The 21,427-nt window shown below is 34.4% G+C and overlaps 1 protein-coding gene across 8 annotated transcripts in view; it reads left to right on the forward strand.

The window, feature by feature from the left end:
- Window positions 1-21,427, forward strand: part of CDH18 (cadherin 18) — a 1,344,136-nt gene that overhangs the window by 1,132,956 nt on the left and 189,753 nt on the right. For all 8 annotated transcript variants that reach the window (XM_015653084.2, XM_015652999.3, XM_015653058.3 and 5 more), the window contains one exon: window positions 14,369-14,455. The gene's annotated coding sequence lies outside the window, so the exon portion shown is untranslated. The remainder of the gene's footprint in view (window positions 1-14,368; window positions 14,456-21,427) is intronic.

Here is a 21,427-nt window from a genome sequence, read left to right on the forward strand (position 1 = left end):
AATTATGTCAGTTTTCAGAGGTGGAAAATGAAAGTGTAAACTTAAAATCATTTACAGTGGGAGGAACATCCCAATTATTAACTGAGCTCTACTTGAGTTGCTTTTTCTGTAAACTTTTTATATATGACCCTGTACAGTGTTTATTTCAAAGAATATTTTCTCACTGAGAGCAGATATGAAATATTTTTTGAAATGGCATTTGAGAGGGAAGTTTAATGCCTTTTCCAAATACTAGTTGAAGTCAATGTTCCTGACCCCTACAGAATCTTGGGATTCAACATATCTTTGTAGTGAGAAATTTTGAAGGCTAGGCATATCCTGACACCCTTTAAAAACCTTTTTTTATTTTATAACACTGCTTTTCCTTTTCCTCTGTAGCTCTTAAAAAGTTTATTAGACTAAAGTTGTGTGTGTAAATCTGTACTGGGGATATGCACCTGAACTGTTGGACTAACCATACAGCATGGATTGTCTTTTCTCCTCTTTTTCTTACTCTCTCAATGTTAACTTCTGTTAGGCATACCAAGTAACTCAGTTGTATATCTTTATATAGACTTGAGTTATGAGGAGCACCTTGCATACTTAACCTCACTACTCCTTAATAACTTTTAAATTATTCCATTTATACTTTTATGATTTCTTTCTTAGAAAAGTATGATTTTTTTCTTAGTTAAAAAAAAAAAGTGTGCTGTCAGTAATATAGTGTCACATATGTACAATATGTTTCTATATGTTACTCCTAAGAAACAGAAAAATGGTAATCTCCCCTCATACTTCATTTTTACATTTTGTCCTGGAAAAAAAAAGAACAACAGAGTTTGTCTTAGTGCATTTTGATGAAATCATGTGAATCCTCAATATGAAAAACAGCCAACATTATTCAATCAATTAAATTGCCTGGAACAAAGAAATTTCTAATATCTAGTGGGTAATTATAACTTGAGATAGCATGTGCTGATTGCTCAAATAACTGTATAGAATTTATGAGGTTTGTACTGGCTAATGAGCAAAGTGAGGCAACTAGTATTATCAGTTGTTCGACTATTTTGCAGTATTGAAATACAATTTCAGATGTTGTTTCTTCTACCAGCAGAACCTGTTTCATGGCAAGGACCTAAATATATATCTCCTAGGTAATCCCACTTCCAAATGCCACTTACTAGAAGCAGCTTGTGCATTATAAAAGATCATAATTAGGTCCCTTACTGGAAAGGTAACAGAGTGCTTTAGGTACCAGACATCCTTGGTGCTCATTGAGTATTGCAGTTCTTAGCAATACTCTGATTATTTTGCACTTGTAATGATAAGACAGTAGTTAGTTGTACACAGGAGGGTGTTTTATCAGTAAAGGGAATACATCTAAAAGATCTAACCTTAATTTTGTTTCAGCCAATGTGGCTCCATGCTCTATGTTTGGTTGATACCTGAGTTGAGATAATTTAATATGATTAGATTCCTTTTACAGTTTTTGTTTTGAGCTTCTTCTGTAGGGAGGGGAACCACACATACAGTGACACTCAGATGCAAGAGATGCAATCTGTATTTAAGTTAAAATTACTTTTTATTGGCATATGGAGATGAATCCTAACAGACATGAAAAATTCTCAAGAAATAAAACCATTGCTAACACACATGGTCTAATTCAGGTATGGTCTAACACCTAATCTAATAATACATACTGTCTGTATGTCTATCTGTTATCCTGCCCTCCTCCACTGCTAACAACTTTTTAAACCATTGGCCATTTCTTGCCAAGTTTCACAGATGGCTAGAAGGCTCAAAGATGTAAAATATCCTATCAATTTTACAAAAATAAGTACTGCTTCTAGAATAAAAGATTGCTGTGTGATAACACCTTCTACTAAATATCCCACAATCAGGAAAATACTTGAGCTATTTTGATTTAGCTGTATATTATGATATAGCTATGTAGTTCTGATCTTTCCAGGGCTGCTGTGAAACAAGGTGCTAATTGCATCACAAAGAGACAGCCTTCAAAGTTAAGATGGTTGGCAATTAAAAAGAACTTCAAGTGATGCATTTTTTTCTATTCCTGCTGTAAAAATTTTATTTTATAAATATCTTGGATATTTGGTGGTTTGTGGTTTTTTTGTTTGTTTGTTTGTTTGTTTGGGGGTTTTGTTTGTTTGTTTGGGGTTTTTTTTGTTTTTTTGATATACCAGTGAAAAATTATGCAAGGAATTTTCTTTCTTATTTATTCCTCAGCTAGAAGCCATTCAGTGTTATACCAGAGTGCTTCCACAAAGTGGTAAAGTTATTCCTCAGTTATGCTAGTATATGTGGAAGGAGATTTTTTATTTCTTTAACTGGACTGTTGAAACTTCTGGAGCACTATTGCAATTACTTTCTTCTTCTCTAACAGTATGTTTATACATTAGAAGTAGCTGAAAAGTTATGTAGCAACTTTTAGATTACAGTTTGAACGATTTAGAAAATATCATTCAGGAGCTGAAGTAAAATATAATTCTGAATGGAATACTGATAAATGAAATCAGATTAGTAGTGTTTATATGTAGTGTTTAGAGCATTCCAATATTAGAGCACAGTAAGAAAATGTGTTTTAAATACAGAAAAAAAATCTCAAAATTGAGCAAAAGTAGAAATTCTTTAATCTCTGACTACCAGGTGAAGGGAGTGAATGTGGACATAGAAGAAGCAATCTGGAAGAAATATAAGATTTTATGGACTGTTAAAATGAGATTTTTAATACTTTATGGAAAATGTTAGGGGAACATTATTTACATCATGTGAAACACCATTTCCCATGAATACCATATTTGGTATTCACCATATTTGACCATAGTCAAATACCTATTTTAAACATATCATTTACAGAGTTATTGCTTAAAAAAAATTTCATCTTATTTTCTTAGATACAAACAAAAGGTGGTGTGTTGTTCAATGGAATGAATTATAAATATTCTGTCTTAATATGAGCAAGAGTTACTTAACAATGTCTTGATAGCATTCATAACATAGCACTATCACCAAAATATACTAATGGAAAACTTTATCTGAGAGTCGCATGTGGGTAGCCCAGGAGTTACAGATAGCTTAGTTTAAGTAATATTTTGTTCAACATTTCAGTGATAGATTATGCTTAAGAAGAAGATGGGAGACTCTCCACACTATGGTTCACAGACTGGCTGACAAGTAAAGAACGACTCAGATACCAGAATCAAGCTCTGAAACAGTCTCATTTTGGATAGAGAATGAAAAATGAATAGATTTTGCATAAGGGAGTATTTTGTGTAGGGAGTGGATATGTTATTTTTTAATGCCTGGACAAAGTATTAATGAAAATAGCAGAAAAGAAGACTCCCAAAGCTAGAATTTTGTCCTATAAAAGACATTGATTTAGGGTTATTTTGGCATATAAATATTTGTAAAGCATTAATCTGAATTTGTGCTGGTAGTGAAGAGTATCAGACCTTGAAAAAATCTGAAACTCTGAAACTATAATTTAGAGTAATTAAGCTACTTTTTTTTTTACAACATGACTTAAGGACTTAGTTATTTTTGACATTCTTAAAAACATCTTCCACCACTACTTTCATGCATGTGATCATACCATTAACACAACGATTTATTTATTTATTTGTTTGTTTATTTATCTGCCTAACTAGAGCAGGAGTTTGAAAGTTTCCTGTTTAATGTAAACTTCCATGGTTATTCATTATTTTGTACTTAAATTATATAACCAGGAAATACTCTGTAATGAAATTTTAAATTCTTCAGTGAATAGCCAATTGGTGTTGATTGTGTTGTAACCAGTTTAAATTAGCCAGCACTTTCTCTAAGCCAGAAGGCAAGCATGATGCTTATTTTCTATTTAAATACCTGGAAACTTTTCCATTTTGATTTTCACTATACTTGACAACAACTGCTTCTTTCTTTAGTCATAAGTGGTCTGTTTTTGAGAGAGCCTTGAGAAACCTTGAATAATAAAACTCCTTGTGATCATATATTTTATTTCTCTGTTTTGGGAATTGTTTTCCATTAGAATGATAGAATGTTTTTCATTAGAATCTCCAACTAGATCTTTGCATAATGATATAATTTCAATTTGAATAGACGTACCTGCCTGTTTTCTTTTCTAATCCTGAACTATATGTTTTGGTAAATAAACAACTAAAAAAATGTTGGTAAAACATTTTAGCATCTGAGAATATTGCTTTAACAGCAATTGTTGAACCATCCATTCTAATCAAATGTATCAACACTGGTTATTCAGGAGGTTTGCATAAATACGATGTTTTACCACACAAAAATATTTTGCTTTCTACTCATGTGAAATAACACCCTTTTCATAAGTATTCAGTAAAAACTGTATCTAGAGAAAAGCAACCTAAGGTTTTAAGAGCACAAAATATTATCAACTACATTAGATGTTTTAGAAATTGAAGTATAAAGTTTTAAAATCATTATATTTCAGAGAATGAGGAAATATCCTGAGTCAGAAAAGACTATTATGACCAGCCCCTGACCAGAAAGTATTCCTGGCAGCCTGAAACTGATACCACATGCCTACAGGGTTTCTCCAGCTCTTAAATACTTACAGGCCTGGGGCTATGACTGCTTCTGCTTAGTTGACCACCATCTCAGTAAATATTTTCTTGATATCCATTCTGAACATTCCATGATCCAGCTTTAAGCCATTCCCTCACACTGGGTCACCAGACAACAAAGAGATCACCAAGTCCCTCTGTTTCCCCTCATAGCAGGTGGATGAGGCATCTCTCGGTCTTCTCTAAGGAGAGTACACTTTGTCCCTTAAGTCATACCTTCTAGGCCTTTCACCATCTTTGCTGCCCTCCTTTGAACAAATTCTGATTTTTTTTCTATGCTTTTGATATTGCAGAGCCCTGAACTGTACACAGTGCTGAGGAGAGGTCACACCAGTGCAGAGTAGAGCACAACAATCCCTTCTGTCAGCTGGTCAGCTCTACCATGCTCAATGCTTCCCAGAACAGGGGTGACCTTTTTGGCCATCAATGACACTGTTGACTCAAGTCAGTCTCACCACACCTCTCATACAAATACTGCTCATGCAGAGTTTCTTTCGTTTATTTCCCTAGAATATAAACAGTGAAAACCCTCAGCTTTTTCTGTGAGATAAATGGTTGGTTAAAGACACTATAGTTCTTTTTTTTTCCTGTTGCCTAATAGTGCTACTCCTTATGCATTAGGAGCTTATTGAATTGTACAAGGTGGAATAGCCTCTGCTACTGGGATCATCTGCTATAGAGAGAACAATGAGTTTAATGTACAAAGCATTGGACAGAATATATTTTCTATCAGGCTTACCTTAGGAAGTTGGTTCTCCATGAGTTTATTTGTTCAACAAATCTCTGAATTGCTCCATATTTTTTCTTCTTGTTACAGATGTAGCAACAGCAATATCTTCAAATTAGTTTTTAAGTCTTTCATTACAACTTTGACAAATACTGAGGTAGCGGCTGTGTAACTCTACTGCTACCTGTATAGTTATATATTTTTTCTGGTAGTACTTTTGGCTCTTGAAGAGTTGATTTACATTAAATAGCTTTGAAAAACATGATAGAAGTGTTTGGAGAATATAAGATAAACATAATTCTTGGTAGTAGGTACATTTCAGCTGAAAGCTTCAATCTGTCTCAGTGGGGTCTGACTGACTTACTGAGCTTTTACCAGAGTGCTCATTATCACTCTGCTGATGTTTTTAATAGATGCATTTAAGGTTCTTGAAAATTATTTAGGGGTAGTAGACTTGCCATGCTTTCAGTCCTCATATTCTATGTCTCAGGAAATAACAGGCTTATATTAATTATATTTTCAGTTTGCTTTTTAAGGGCCCCTGGAAAAACTTGTTGTGACTGTGCTTTTCATATTTATTTAAGTATATATTTATAAACAAAAAAGCATCATAGCTGTTAGGGATTATTGTGCATGTGTGATTTCCCAATATTTCAGGATGATATCTAGATATCATTAATCAAAATACATTTACACTTCAATCTACTTGTGAAATACTTCCTCAATCCTACAGTGCTGAACTTAATGCCTCACAAAGTTTAAGCTCCTGTTATTGAGACTATTGACATGGTTACCCTGCAAATTTGCAGCAGACTGCAAGCTGTTACAGGAAAGGAGTTTTAAGCAGGTGTTTTCCTTACTCAGAAAAACTTTTGTTTGTGTATCTGTAGCCACCATAGGTTTTATGAGACTCTTCCTTGTTCTTCAGAAAACAAGGTAATTTTAGTAAATCTTGGACTGTTTCTTTCTCCTCAGCATTTGAAAGTATTATAAAACCCCCAGTTTCCTCTTTTTGCCATTATTAAAGAACTTACAGCTCTGCTTGACCAGACTGAGTGGTAGCATTGATTCCTTTCCAGGAAGTGAGAAACGGATGTTGGATTTGTACTTGCACACTATGTTAAAGATAGATTAGTGAGGGTTACTTTGAAGTCTTAATGGGAAAGAAATTTACATCCACAGCTAAACTGGTTATTTACTATGACTGTTAGTGTATCATAGGAAGTACATGGTTCTATATAAGTATTACCTTCCGAAGCAAAATGGGGGAGTGGGAGCAGGCAAAATGCCTTCATAAAATAATTATTTGAGAAAATGTGAGATATAACACAGCAGTAAAATTGATCTGCCTCCTCGATAAATATACTAAATAATCTGTTCTATTTTGGAAAGTGGGATTTTTTTCTTCAATTACTGAGCATTTTGTACAAATGCCTTGTTCTTTTCTGCATCCTATACATGAAATAACTCAGGGTGACACTGACACACTTTATCTTCACAGCCATCACAGAATATTGTAATTCCAATCCTACAACATTGTGAAAGTTGATGCATTCATTTAAGCAAAGCTAGAGCTGTGCCTTCTGCCAGATCACACATTTCGCAATGTCAGCCAAGAAGATAATTTAGTAGGATGATTTTTGCATACTAAGAATCAGTCTGAGAACAGTTGCACTCCTTTAAATATTCAATTCATGCCTTGTCACTAATCATGAAAGAAATCATGATAGAAAACAGATACCTCAAGCTCTGGGCATTCATCCAGTTGGGCCACTTATTCTGGAGCATGGAGCAGTGTGGGTTCTGGTAGGGTGCTCTGATCACCATCAAAATCTCAAGCTGTAGTAGAGGGGCCTAATGTCAATGTTAGAGTCAGTTATGAAAAAAGCAGATGTTTTCCTGTAACCTGACAGAAAACTATGTCTGCATCCTTTTCATATGGAAGACAATTTTCTCTCTTACCAGAGCAGTAATATGATTAGAAAATTTACATCCCAGCTCTGAATAGGGAAAGTATTTCAACAGAATTTCTTTTTCTAAGTATATATATGTCCATAAAATATTTTCTTCAAATGCAAACAACAAAGTAGGTTGACAGTCTTTTTTCTTTTTTTTTTTTTCTTTGATTATTCATGTCCTAATAATAGAGTTTTGTTTTGCACCAATAAATTTTTCTACAATGGAGAATATGTTTCTCATCTCATATTTTTGTATTGTCTTTTTTTCTCTAACTTTCAATGGTTTCATGGGATACAACTATTTATTTTGAAAAATAATGCACATTCTTGTGCATTACTGAATAAATAATCTTGCTGCTAGTCTGTGACAAAAAAGCTACTTGCTATTATAAGAGTTCAGAGAACTACTTTTCCAAGCATCAGAGATATGAAATGTTATAAATAATTAGATATTTTTTGTTATTTAATATTTCTGATTTTTCTTTTATTACCATTTCTCAAATCTATACTCCAAATTTTCATGTGTGGTACTAAAACCTTTGGATTTTTCAAATTTTTATTGGTTTTGTTTTTGATGGTCAAAATGGGAAATATTGTTTTAGAACAAAATGAAAACTTCTGTCAAATGTCATTCAAGTCATTGAAATCATCAAATGATTGATTTTTTTTGCTTAAAATATGACTATTAAAATGTATTTTCGGGTATTTTTGGAAAAAAAAGATTGAAAATAAGAAGGTAAATTTCTAATGTAGATGTTTAAACAGTAATTTTCTAAAAAATTTAAGCATTGTACAACAAAAACATTCTGACCTGATGCAGCTGGTGGTAATGTGAGTTGTAAGCAGAAAGAGCCTGGGACCCATTCTCCATATTAATTTCTTATGAATGTGATGGGATTTACTTTTATTCTTGGCAAAATAAGTAGGGTTCTGCTCATGAATTTACTTTGGCCACGACCCTTCATAGTTATTTAAGCTGTTGCTCCTCAATATCTTAAATTATAGAATTGAACAACATTTATTTCATTACTAGTACAACAGCCTGAAAAATTACCAGCTTATTTAAAAATTATTAAGGTTGATGGTAGTCCATGTGGAGGCTTAGTAACTATGAAAAGAAAAAAAAACAAAAACAAAAACAAAAAAACACCTAAGGTGAAAAAATTGAGAAGCCAGGCCAAATGAAGAAGAAACTACAATTCCTTAATTTTACAGATTTCACATGTATGGAAGCAAATTTTTTTTCAGCCTACCAATACAAAAATCTTTTATTATTATTAGAGAATATGACAGGGATCAACATAAAATAATAAAACTGCTAATGATATAAACATGTGGATTTTTTTTTTTCCATTCTTTCTAAGAAACCATAATCTTTCAATTTAGGATAGTGTAGATGTATTAGTGAGGAATAAGGCAGTTGAAAGGGTGAATAAATAGAAGTATAAATGAAATAGCTTTTTGTCATAGAAGATAGGTACTTTTTGCTGTTTTATGTAGTAATGCTTTGAGCTTCTCTTACGGATTTTGTGTCGTTAAAATTCTGATTAAATCAGAACTATTTCAAGGCAGATAAAAGAGAAGGTACAATATAATTAAAAAGTAACAAATTATTATTATTATTAAATGATGTGTGTGTTAATGTGTATGTGCAAAAATTCTATACGTGCTGCAGAGTGCTGCAGAGTTATGTTTTAAGTTACCTTCTTTGTAATTCAGGGAACTACAAAAGCAAGTATCATAGACTGACTTTTGAAGAACACGGGGCTGTTGAATTGAAATGTTGTCTTCAGCCAAGAGCTGAAATTTCATCTGCTCAGCTCAGTTTTATGCAAGTGCTCTGAGCTCATTAGAGTAGTCTTCTTTGAACATTTCCCCTTTTTTTTTGAAATCACACACAGTGTGATAAAGCAGTTGCAGGACCTGTTTATAGAAAATATCTAGACAAGTTGCCTTCTTAGTTAATATAAAGTTGGTTATAGTGGAGTTTGAGTTTTGCTCCTTTTTACATGTGAACCAAGAGTAATGTCCAAAATTCCTGGGACCAGTGGACATTGAGCCATGATTCTTGGCATCACCAGAAGAGCTTCATTTAACCTAGAACCTTGAGGAACCACGTAACACATGGGGCTTTTTGCAGATAAGGAGCTTTACTCTTTTCCCTCTCCCCCATTCCTATCCTCTCCTCAGTGCACCTGGCAGTGTGAGCATGACTGAAAGAGAAAGTAAGGGTTTCACCTGTGCAAAATCTCAAGACTTGTTCCTTTTATATCCATGAAATGTATAGGACTCCACTGGCTATTTGCACTTATGGTATATTTTCTGAGTTTCACAGATAAAATTTCTTTCACAGTCACTGGCACAAAGTAAGGGGTCCTCCTCATCCTATGCTGTATTTTCTCGAAGGAATCTAGCATTTTATGAACAAAGTCACTTGTTTCGTTCTGATGTGTGTTTTCTGCTCCATTTATTAAAAAGCTGTGAGCTATTCAGAATTTGTTTGAGGGAGGAAGAAAACAACAAAACTTGCTGGAAACAGGGATGTTAATGTTATTGAAGTCAATTATACCAATCAAACTGATTACAATGTGACAAGCATTTACTCCTGGTTTTCTCTACCAACTCATAAGATTCAAATTTATTAATTTTTTTATCTTTTCTAACATGTTTATTATGATATTCATAGAAAAATTTCTTGAGTTCTTTCAAGCTATAGGGTATATAGAAAAAAGACAAAATAAGATGCTTCCTAAATCATACTGATCACTAATCATACTAATGATTAGTCATACAAATACCCTGTAAACTAACTGTCCCAAAAAGACTTTTTCCCCTTGCATTATAGGCATCAAAACCCCAGCTGCCACCTCAGGGTGTCTCTGATTTCTCTTTCCCTTCATTAAAGAAATGCTTGTCTCTTTTGGCAGCACTGTCACTGGAATTCTATTTACCCTATTTTGGCTTAATTGATTGTCCCAAGTTTGCAGTCCCACAACTCCAGCCAAGAAACTATGGAAATTATGGAGATATTCAAGAACTGTCTGGACACAATCCTGTGCCTTGTGCTCTAGGATGACCCTGCTTGAGAAATGAGGTTGGACCAGATGACCCACTGTGGTCCTTTCCAGGAAAAGGCTTATGGATGTTGTATAGAAACCGGACTCCCACAGACCCTTATTTATTACCATTTTCCCATTCTTCTCTCTTCCACTTTTTTTACATGACTATAGACAAACTGCAATGCAAATTTGTAGACAGGGAAAAACTGAAGGATTAGACACTGCCTATGTGGTTATCTGATTGTATTTAAGATTTGGTATATAAAGAAGCAAAAATCAGAAATCTCAATCCATTCAGCACACAAAGTCATCAAAGGTGTTTTTGTAGGATGTGATTTATATTGATCCTTTTTCCATAAGGACAGTGTCAGATACCTACTGATCCTATGCTTGAATTTGTTGATTCCACTTACATTTCACACATGAAGCACTTGTTTGAATAGCCTGAGGAGAAGAAAGACCTTTTCCTACTGGACCTTGATATATACTTGTATAAAAGGGATCCTAAGTTTTTAATTCTTTTAAAATATTAAGTCAAATATTTTTTTGCCTCAAAACAGGCAAAAAAAAACCCCACCAAAAAACAAAAACTAAAAAAATAAAACAAAAGCAAAGTTATAGTAATAATAAACACTATTTCAAAGGCCATTCTGTTTTTAAACCAGTGTGAAAACAGCTGGCTTTGTGTTAATAGAGAGGAAAGAGCATCAGAAAAGTCTTCCCTGCACTATAGTTAGTATGAGGCCCCTGTCTGTTCACACCATGCTGCCTTTGCAGTAATGGCTCCCACACCCTCATAGAAAGGGTCACTGCTGGAGCTGGTTAAGGATCTGTGTTGCTCATTCAGCTTCCTGAAGTGACTAACAAAGGACAGGTTTTAAATGACATGACGTGCATCTCAGTGGAAGGAACCACTTTTGATCCAGGGTTCTGATTTTATGAGCCAACTCCCTGAGGAAGCAGGGGGAGTTGAGTCTTAAATCTTCCATCACAAAAAGTGCAGCAGGGTTCACTGTAAGATGAAACACAGTGCTGCAGCCACAACTGAAACACTTTATCAGAATTAACTGGAAAAAAGTGTATCTTTAATTCCATTACATATTCCTGTAACTGAGCACTCCAAATGCAGAGTGTCCCTATATTTTCTGCTCTACTTGAATGGAAGAAATGGGAGAGAGACCACTAAGAATAGTACTCTGAGGCACAGAAAAGCTATTTATATGCATGAATATAAATACAGTCTGAAGGCAAAACCTGAATAAAACTGATGTAGAATATATCATGGATACACAGAGATGGATAGAAATTTCTGCATGTTCAGATATAAATGGGTGGCTTATTAATAAAATGTGCACCTTCCCCCCCTCTCTTATGACCTTTTCCCAGTTCCATGTTTTCCACTATTATGTGTATATACAACAAGGAGACAGGTGCTGTTGTATATACAGAGATTCCAATTTTAGTTTGCATCAATGTTCTCTGTTCTGCACAGCCAAATCTGAAGGATTCTTTTAGCCCATTCAAGTAATCGACCTTAATCCAAACAGATGTTATTTATCTCTATGATTTGTAACTTTGGTGAATTAATATTACACACACAAGATACTTTGCTTTGTCCAAATAAGTATAAAAAAAGTCCATTGTTTTCCCTCAGTAAGTAACATCACTTTTGAGAATAGTTCTCTAATAACCTCATTTCACAGCAGCTGTCACACAAATTAAAGTCATATATGATGAATGCATATGAGAAAAGCTGCAGAGAGGGGATGGGTTATCTGATGGAGGATATTTTTGTCTTAAACTCAGTTTTATGAGCTAAATTTAATAAATGAACAGAACCCTGTATGGTGTTGTCCTGCAGTGTAATTATTTACTTTGCTTTTTGCAGACTTAGATGTTAAAGATGTTAAAGAGATATAAGGATTATAAAACAAATATTTATTTCTGTTACAATTATTTCTGGGTACAGTCTGGGGAAAAAGAAAGTTGAAGTAAAAAAAAAAAAAAGATTATTTACCTCTTGAAGGAATTTCTTGTTTTACACATACCTTGTTTCTGTAATTATGACAGCAGCAGATTGTGAAAATTCTCCTTAAAGAAGCCTTGAACACTATTGTTCCTAAAATTTCCCTTAATGGTGAGCCTTAAGAACAAGAGAAAATTTTCTTACTGATATGGCTGTGATTATGCCCAAGTCACTGTGGATCTTTTCTAAGCAGAAAAAACAAGATTAGCATTAGCCTTTATTTATTGTGGAATGTTCAAGTGAGTACATCAAAGACCTAAAAATAAAACTGGTATTTTTATATTTTCTTTCTATGTCTTTATTAATATTTTATAAACCTTTTTAAAATAAAGCAAACCACAATAAGTGCATTCTAGCTTAGTGAATGAAAACTTGTATTCCTGTATAGGTACAATAAATTATTAATTTTTATTTCTGTAATTTGTAGTGTGTCCAAAGAAGCAAACACACAGAGGGCTAAGCCTACATAATTTGACCTCTCTCTGCATGGTTGTTATACTTTGCATCTCACATTTGAGGAGCTTCATTATTATTTGAAAAAGTTAATGTATTTCATCAAGTAATGTGTATGTGAGATAATTTTATATCCTTTTGTGAGCTTGCTATTGCACACTGATTTCTACTGAACATTTGAAGCCATGCAAGTTATGTTCCTTATAAGTAGACAGGATGATCTGTGGACTCAATAAAGTGACTGAGGTGATGTGCTTATGGCTATGTCTTTAGCAGGTGCAGTAAAAAAATGCACTGAAGAACATGCAAAATAATTTTTCTTTTATTCTTGGTTAGAGTTCCAGTTTTATTTGAGCTACCTTGTAGTGATCCTTCTCTCCCTAGTTAACATTTTTGAGCTGAATCAATCCAGCTTCCTCTGCTGAGATCTTCTGAAGGTGCTTGAGAACCCTGGGGAGTATCTTAATGGAATTCACCTATTCTGCATTTAGAATTCAGAGTAGACTTGTCTGTTTTAACATGTATTTTGGGTGCAGTTAAAATTGTGGCCACGCTCACTATCTTTTGTCCAGTTGCAAAGCCCAGTCTGCAGACCAAATATTTGTATGGCAGCACGCTGCAGATCCATATCTGGATGCAGGGGGTCTTGGTAATCCAAAGCAGAATGTAAGCAAACAGCAAAGACTGAGATGTTGTGTTTCAGCCTGCACAGATGAATGAATATCAAATTTAACATGGGGCAACCATGAGAAGAAAGGAGGAACTGATGTGTTTATATGCTTTGTATAAACATTTTTTAGCTTTTGTGGCCATTTTCCATTCTGTCACTCTGATCCTCTTGTTTTTGTTTTAAAAGATCTTTCTTGGAAGAATCATTTGGCCTGTAGGCTAGTCAGCTCCTCCTGAAAGTGTGTGCTAGAAAAATATTCCATCAATGCTTTCTTCCCCTGCTATGTGCTTTCTTAAGCTCCAGTTTCTGGCACTGCAAAATTTATTTTAGAATTCCAGCTTAAACTTAAAAAGAAAATCAGGTGGATTTTTCCTTTAGCGTGCAAGAAAGATCTAAAGTATTATTTCATTGTACTCTCCAGACTCAGAAACCAAATTCAAAGTAGTCTTCTTCTTCTTCTTCTTTTTTTTTTTCTCCCAAGGCTAACTTCTGATAATTTAGTGCTCTGGGTTAGCTTAGCTTCTGTAAGAGTTACAAAAATTTTGAGGCATCAAAACAAAAGTCACTATCTTGATAACCCATGTTTTTATGACAAAACGCATCAGTTTTTTTAAATTAGTGTTCAAAAGGGAATGAAAGTGAAGCTGGAAAAAAATTCTCTCTGTGCACTTCTCATGGGAGAATATCTACATATGCAGTATATGAAACAGTATAAAGATACAGTTGGGCATTTATTTATGTCTGTTTAGATTGCCTTTTATTTATTCCTTTGCTTTATACAAATGCAAAGTTGTCATCCAAATTACATATATACTGAAAAATAATTTATTTGTAAAAAGCCCAAACCACCAAAACTAAATCCCCATTGTCTTTTTTATTTCTCCAGCTGACCATCTGCCTGTCACTTGAGGGGAGTGAGTGAATAAAAGAAAATAAAGTGGCATAACAAATTTTAAAAAGCCAGTTGATTCAGGTAAGTGACGTACCTGGGTACCGTGTAGGATTTAGCAAACCAGTTTATATAAAATGAATGGTTCCATTTCTTTTAGTGATACATAGAAGTGGATGCAAATGTGTCACTTGTGTGTAACCCAATCACACCTCTGAGGAAAATGTTACCTGTCACATTATATGTGAAATAGGTTTAAAAGTTTCAACTTCTTTATCCTCTGAGAGACAACAAAAAAAAATTGTGATTTAATGGGATTTGATCTGTGGATCAAGAAAAAGGAAAGAACCCAGCACCTGAGGTTACTGTTCCCATAGAGTTGTAGGATAAAAATGAATTGTTTGAATTGCAAAAGTCCTTGGGAGCTAAAACAGTCTTTGAGGTTCAGGCAAGTTAATTATTGCAGGAATAGTTCTTTTCATAACAAATGAGCACTGTGACATTTTACGTTAGCAGTCACTGTAATCAGCTGTGCTAAGTTGTGGCTTGATCACACAGAGCTTGGTGCAGTTACAAGGCAGCAATGAGCTGTCCCATGGCCTCAGTCATGGTCATGGGACAGACCAGCCTCGCTCACATTGTGGAAGGTATCTGCTATAAACCACATGCCCAAATGGAGAGAGGAGATAAATTCTCTGATCATATTAAGAAAGTCTCATGACTGGAAAAATTATCGAAAATCTTACTAAATTCAGTATCTTCTAGAAGGGCAAAGTAACATGAGAGAGTGCAAGCTAAGAAAGATATGCCTGTTGTGTGTTAAAGACAGTATCTTGGCATAAGTAAACAATAGTCCAATTAGAGCAGATGTTCTGCAGACCTGTTATACACAATAAAAAGGAAAAAACTGGATGTATATATATATACATGCATACATACATATATATATATATATTCATATCTAAAGGTGGGAAGCTCCTTTAACTGCAATGAACATAAGACTGTAAATTTTAAAATTCTGAAAAAAACAAAATGGCAAGCCAAATATAATTACTTGGACTTGGGGAGCAACAACTTTGGCTTGTTCAGAATCTTCTTGTCAGGATCCCATAAGAGTCTGGACTGGAGAAGAGAAGTGCCATGGGGAGGTGATTGACCTTGAAGGAAAATGCTACTATGCAGAAAGAAGCCACACAGGTATTACAGAAGACCCACAAGGGTGAGCAGCAGAATCTTGACTAAAGATAAGCAAAACTAGAATGTACACAGAAGGTAGAATTTGGGATGGCCATCCTGGTAATTTCTAACATAGGCATTGCCCAAGCATGTAGAGGTGAGTTTAGGAAAGAAGTAGCTCAGTTGGATAATAGCTATAAAAGAAACAAGATTGACTTTTGTGAGTATGTTGGCAACAAAAGACAGCCTAGGGAAACTGGGCCCATTGCTCAGTGGGGCAGAGGATTTAATGACAAAGGACATGAAAAAGGTCAAGCTGACAGAAAGTTCATGAATTTCAACAAAGGTGAATGCTGAGTCTTGCATCTAGGTTGGAATAATTTGCCATGCAGCAGTATGGGCTTGGTGCCAGCAAGGCAGAAAACATCTTTGCAGAGAAGGTCATGAGCACGTCTTGGTAAAGAAAGCCAACAAAAGGAAGCCAACTGCATTCTGCAGAATATTAGTAAGAAAGAAGCCAGTTGGCTGAGGGGAATAAATCTCCTCTATTAAGCACTTTTGGGACTGCATCTGCAGTATTGTATGCAGTTTGAGCACGCCATTTACATAAAATACTTTGATGTCTTAGGGCAATCTCAACAAGAAGCTACTGAGATGGTGGGGGGATTGGGATTTGAGTACATGATGAGTGAGGACAGGTTAAGAGAGCTGGGTTTGTAAAGTCCTAAGAAGATAAGCTGCAGGGAGGGTCTTACTGATGCCTTCAGCTACTGAATGACACCATGCAGAGAAGATGGATTTTTAATGATGACAATATAGCTAAATATGATAGGTACAGCTGGTGCTTGAGAAATTTTGGTCAGAAAAACATAAATATAATGACAACAATCAAATAGTGGAATGGGATTCCCAGTGTGGTGTGCAATCTCCACATTAAAGATATGCTGAACTTGACTGGACAAGTACCTGAATAACCTGATCTCCTGGTCCATACTTCACAAAGAGGTCCCAGGAATCTATGTCTATAACCACTGTTTAAAATAGGGTAGATCATTAAAAAAAAAAAACAGAACAGAGTGTCATGAATTTAAAATAAATATTTAAAGTACCTAACTTTTAAAGTTTCCTTTATTGTTTGAAAGTAAAACTTTGCTGTATTTGTGAGAAACCAGATGAAAACTGAAATACAGCATTGTCAGTTTCTTTCTGGCACAAGTAACAAAAGGTGTATGGAATGATTCTTGTTAGGAGCACCTGAGTTTTACCATCTGATTTTCAGAAAAGGGCTGTATGCAGAAGTATCAAGATAAGCACTGAAGATGCTTCTGACTTTATCTGAATTGAATTTTACTGTCAAAAAAATCAACATTTGTTAATTATTTATGATGGATCAATCCACAAATAAATGGAATGAAAACCAATCATATGGTGCCGGGTTTTTGACCATATTTTGATTTTTCACAGTTGCTAAAAGGTCAATACAGCTTTTTGTATGGCAAATATTTTTGTTACATCAGAACATCATTAAGTGAAAACCATTTCCCACAATCTTGTTAAAATAATTTATGACCTTATTGGAAGTAGTAATATCACTTTGTAATTTCCCTGCATTATTTAAACAGAAAGAAATAACAAAGATATTCCTGGTAAACCTGAAAGTGAATTTGCAGTAAGCATTTTTAATCACTAATGTTTCTAACAGTACAAGTGTATTCTGATTCTAGTAAAAATATCTGGATATCTGAGGATATAAATGAAGAAACTCCCAGTGGTAATTAAGGCTGACATGGATTTTAATGGAGGCATTGAGGTTTTTTGGTTGGTTTGGTTTGTTGTGGGTTTTTTAATCCATTGAACTCGGTAATGTATGCTCATCTGGACAAAATATTCCAATGCTGCTAATTTGCCAAGAATTCTGAGCTCTAAGGAAATACATAAATAAAAAACAGAGGTTTGTTTCTGTATGAAGAAATAAATGTGACTGTTTCTGTTTAACTGTACTGATTGTGCTGTACTTAGTCTCCAGCCTTCCACAGTTTCGTAAATCAAACCTAATTTCTTTTAAAGTGCCTGAAGTACATGAGCAGGCATATGTACTTACATTATGTCAGTAAAGGAGTATAACCATTATTTATGCCAATTAAAAGAAAGAAGTATTTCTAGAAATTTGCTAATAATTCTTGATACTGAAGTAGTGGAGACACAATTTTTTATATGTTAACTGCAACTTCAATAACATCTTGATAAAAAACCTTAGAGGCTTGACTGTCAAAATTGTCAAAATTATAGCTGGGGACACGTCAGTAGTTGTGGTATTGTTGTTTTCTACCTAGAGATGGACTGAGGGAGGTGACCCTTCTGTGAGATTTATTGTAAGACATTGTTCAGGACAGAGAATCAGACTGTAGCTATAATTTTACTTCCCATTAGCTGTCAGTTAAAAAATCTGCTGGGAAGATGTCCTATTCACAGATTTCTTTATAGTTCAGTCTAAAATTACATATTTGAGCGTATTCAGTTGACAGTTACATGAAAGTAATGATATAGTTGAGAGGAAATAAATACTTTGAAGCCAATGAAACTGAGTTCCATGAGTGAATGGAAATTTTCTTAGAACATGCCCTCCATGGGATGAATATAATTTAAACTTAGATGAAACAAAAAATAGTCTTATAATTATACATATTGAAGGGCTATTCTAACATTAAGGAGCACGTGATAATTATTTTTCACAACTTTATTCTTATGTATACTGGAATTTTCAGTTTGTACTATTCTGCTTAAACCATTACAGGCTAATGACTTTCAGAAATGTTAGTCAGGGTGTGGTGTACCTGAGAATCCTCTAATAACTTCCTACAAAATGGTGGTTTCACAAATACTAAACTTGATTGATTGACTCAACTACTTTACAGTAATCATCGAGGGTGGGGTGGAGAGAAGGAGTTAGTCCATGGTTGGGAAGATTTTGAAACTGGCAGATGATTTTCTCATTGAGCTCGAGTCAGCTCCATGCTGTGTGAACCAGCAGCCTCTCTGGCTTTTGCAAAAAGAATGTCAAAACCTTTTCCTGACCAATTTCAATCACAGATGCAAAAATCTGGCAGTACAATTCCAGGGGATTTATCTTTGAGTTGTAATGAGAGACGGGTATGTCCAGCTCTGATGGGAATGTAAACTGAGGGAAAGGAATGGTTTTCTGGATCAGAGAGAATTACATTTCTGGTAGAAACAGGGAACGCCTTTAGAATCTGCTCTATGAGAGAAATTAAGATTGAATTTACTTTTTTTACTCTTTTAAGCTACAAGGCTAAACCCTGGGACTTGACATTGAATAAATGATGATTTTCTGTGATGGAGAATCACTTTATGGAGAGACCCACCCAGACTGCAGGAGAAGCTGGAGCAAGCTCTGTGTGTTTTGGTTTTTTTTTCAGGCTTGGGGGTAATCTGTTGATGGAGTTAAAATACTCAAGAGAAGAATAGCAGTGCCTGCATGTTAACTTAAAAATCAAGTAAAAAATTGTGAATTGATACTTAATGTAGAGGTAAATGAATAAATTTTTCAGGGTAGTGTTTTTATTATTTTCTTTCTTTTTAATGTGTACTTTAATTATTAGTGGAAAGGTACCTATGTAGATATATTTCTTCTAAGCAGCACAGAAGTTGTATTAGGAAAAATAACTATTTTTTTCTTTTGCATTTTTTTTCAACATATATTGTTACTGGTTATTCAAGTCTTTGGTCAACATTTTATCTTTCTTTTGACTATAAATTATGGATGTAATGTCTTAAGGTCCTTATTTGGGAAACTGCTTGAGCAAAAGCATGTGCTTTTTCTGAGGACTGTTTCTGCATTAGAATGTACACTGTGCGGGAGGATAGGTTAATTTCCAAGGTGTGGATTCCAACCAATATCCTGTTTGCATCCCAGCCGCAACTCTATGTTCAGCTAAAAAGAAAACTCAGTACCAGGTTCCTCCATGTGACTTGCACACTGTTTAAATAGGAACAGGATGTGTCACGTCCATAGCAAAGAAAAGGCAAGTAATACAGTGAATATATAAGGAATCTCATCTGTTGTTTGAAATGGCAGTTTCCTAACACAAAAATGAGTTTTTACTGTTTCACATCAACAAAATTAGAATGGTGACAGCCATTGAAGAACACTATGTGAAGTCACTGAACCATCTCTCTTGTAGATCTTTTTTTTTCATGTGATTTTAGGACTACATGGAAAACATTGGAAAATTAGTAAAAAATTACAGCTTGATGGAAAAATGTGCAATGGTATATAATAACAAGGAATAAAAAGAAAGCAGGACTAAGAGAAATTAACCTCTCTAATGATTAATTGTGTTCAACTATCTCAACCACCCTTGCAGATGGTCTTTTCTAGCAACAGGAAAGTATTTTTTAGCTTTACCTTATATAATGTTATTTAGTTATTATCTAAGTAATCTTCATTAAAATAATCTTGAATTATTTTAGAGCTTTTCCCTTAATTTTTTAAGCCTGAATTGATATGAATAGTCCTTTCTTTTTGCACTGCAACCTTTGTGAAAGTAGAATGCAAGAACTTTGAGTATACTTAAGTATACGGTTTGTGGATGTACACAAAGACCTTTGAAAAATTTGTACCATTGAAGACAATTTTTAAAAAATATTTTTTTCCTGTTACACGGACAAAAATGATACTAGTTAATTTTTGTGTATCAGATCAATTTTTTTTATCTCAACAGAACAATTCTGCATTTCAGACTTAAGGAAGTTTAGAAAGCCAGCTTTGACTATGTCCATTAATAAGCCTTTGCTTACCTTTTTCTCAATTCTTTGAAGTAAATATTTTTTTAAGGAAAGTAGAAATTAGGGTAAAAGAATAATATTCAAAGTTGATTTAAATGTTTACTGCCACTTATAATTCTATTATTTACTCTAAAACATCTAGATTTCAAAACTCAATGCAAAATCCATCATAGTTATACTTCTATAAAGCTAGAGGCTTAAGTGTGGACCTGAAAATCTTACTGTGTCCCAGAGATTCCTCTAGGCCAACAGCAGTCACCAGGAGATCCTCCTGCTTCCACTAGCCCTGTAGTATCAACTTTCTGTATCCATCCTCACTGCAGCCCCAGAGAAGAATAAATCTATGTCTGAAGGGTCTTGTTAGGCTGTTCCAGGATTCAGTTCATAAATTTTAGATACACTTAGGTAAGGGCTAGTTTGTTACCCAGTTGCCACTAATGACATTCAACTAAAGCAAAGTTAAGGTAAAGTAAAATTCAAGTAAAATAAAAATTCAAGTTCTCACATCTGTCTATAGCATTCAATACAGTCTAGACCACACAGTTTAAAACATTTTTAGGCTAAAGTGAGAGGCACTGCAGTTATCCATGCTGCACAAGCCTTGCATCAAATTATTTGTTCCTCACTCCTTGAGCTGAATTATATCTGTTGCTGTCAAAATTGCAGACAGGCTTACACTGTTTCTACTTGTCTTAAACCTCAAATTACACTTAATCAAAAGGTTTTGTAAGGTAATTTTCAAAGCACACTTGGTGGCCTCTTACATTTCATTGCATATGAGTTAACACTATAACAATCTGTACTTTGAAACTGTGTGCTACAAAGATCTCTGTAGAAGAACTGAATGATAACATTTCATTGGACCAGATGTATTACATGCTGAGATCACCCCTTCCTAGACATAATGTGAAAGCAAACTAACAGGAACGCAGGAAACAGCAGCAAATGTTCATGATATATAAAAATGTGTAAAAATATTGATAAAGAAATTACCAGTTTGTGCTTATTTATTGGCATTACTGCTGAGAATGCCTGTCTGAACTATTTTAGGATGTTTAATTCTGAAAAACCTAC

The sequence above is a fragment of the Parus major genome, chromosome 2 (assembly GCF_001522545.3).
Source record: "Parus major isolate Abel chromosome 2, Parus_major1.1, whole genome shotgun sequence".
Taxonomy (NCBI): domain Eukaryota; kingdom Metazoa; phylum Chordata; class Aves; order Passeriformes; family Paridae; genus Parus; species Parus major.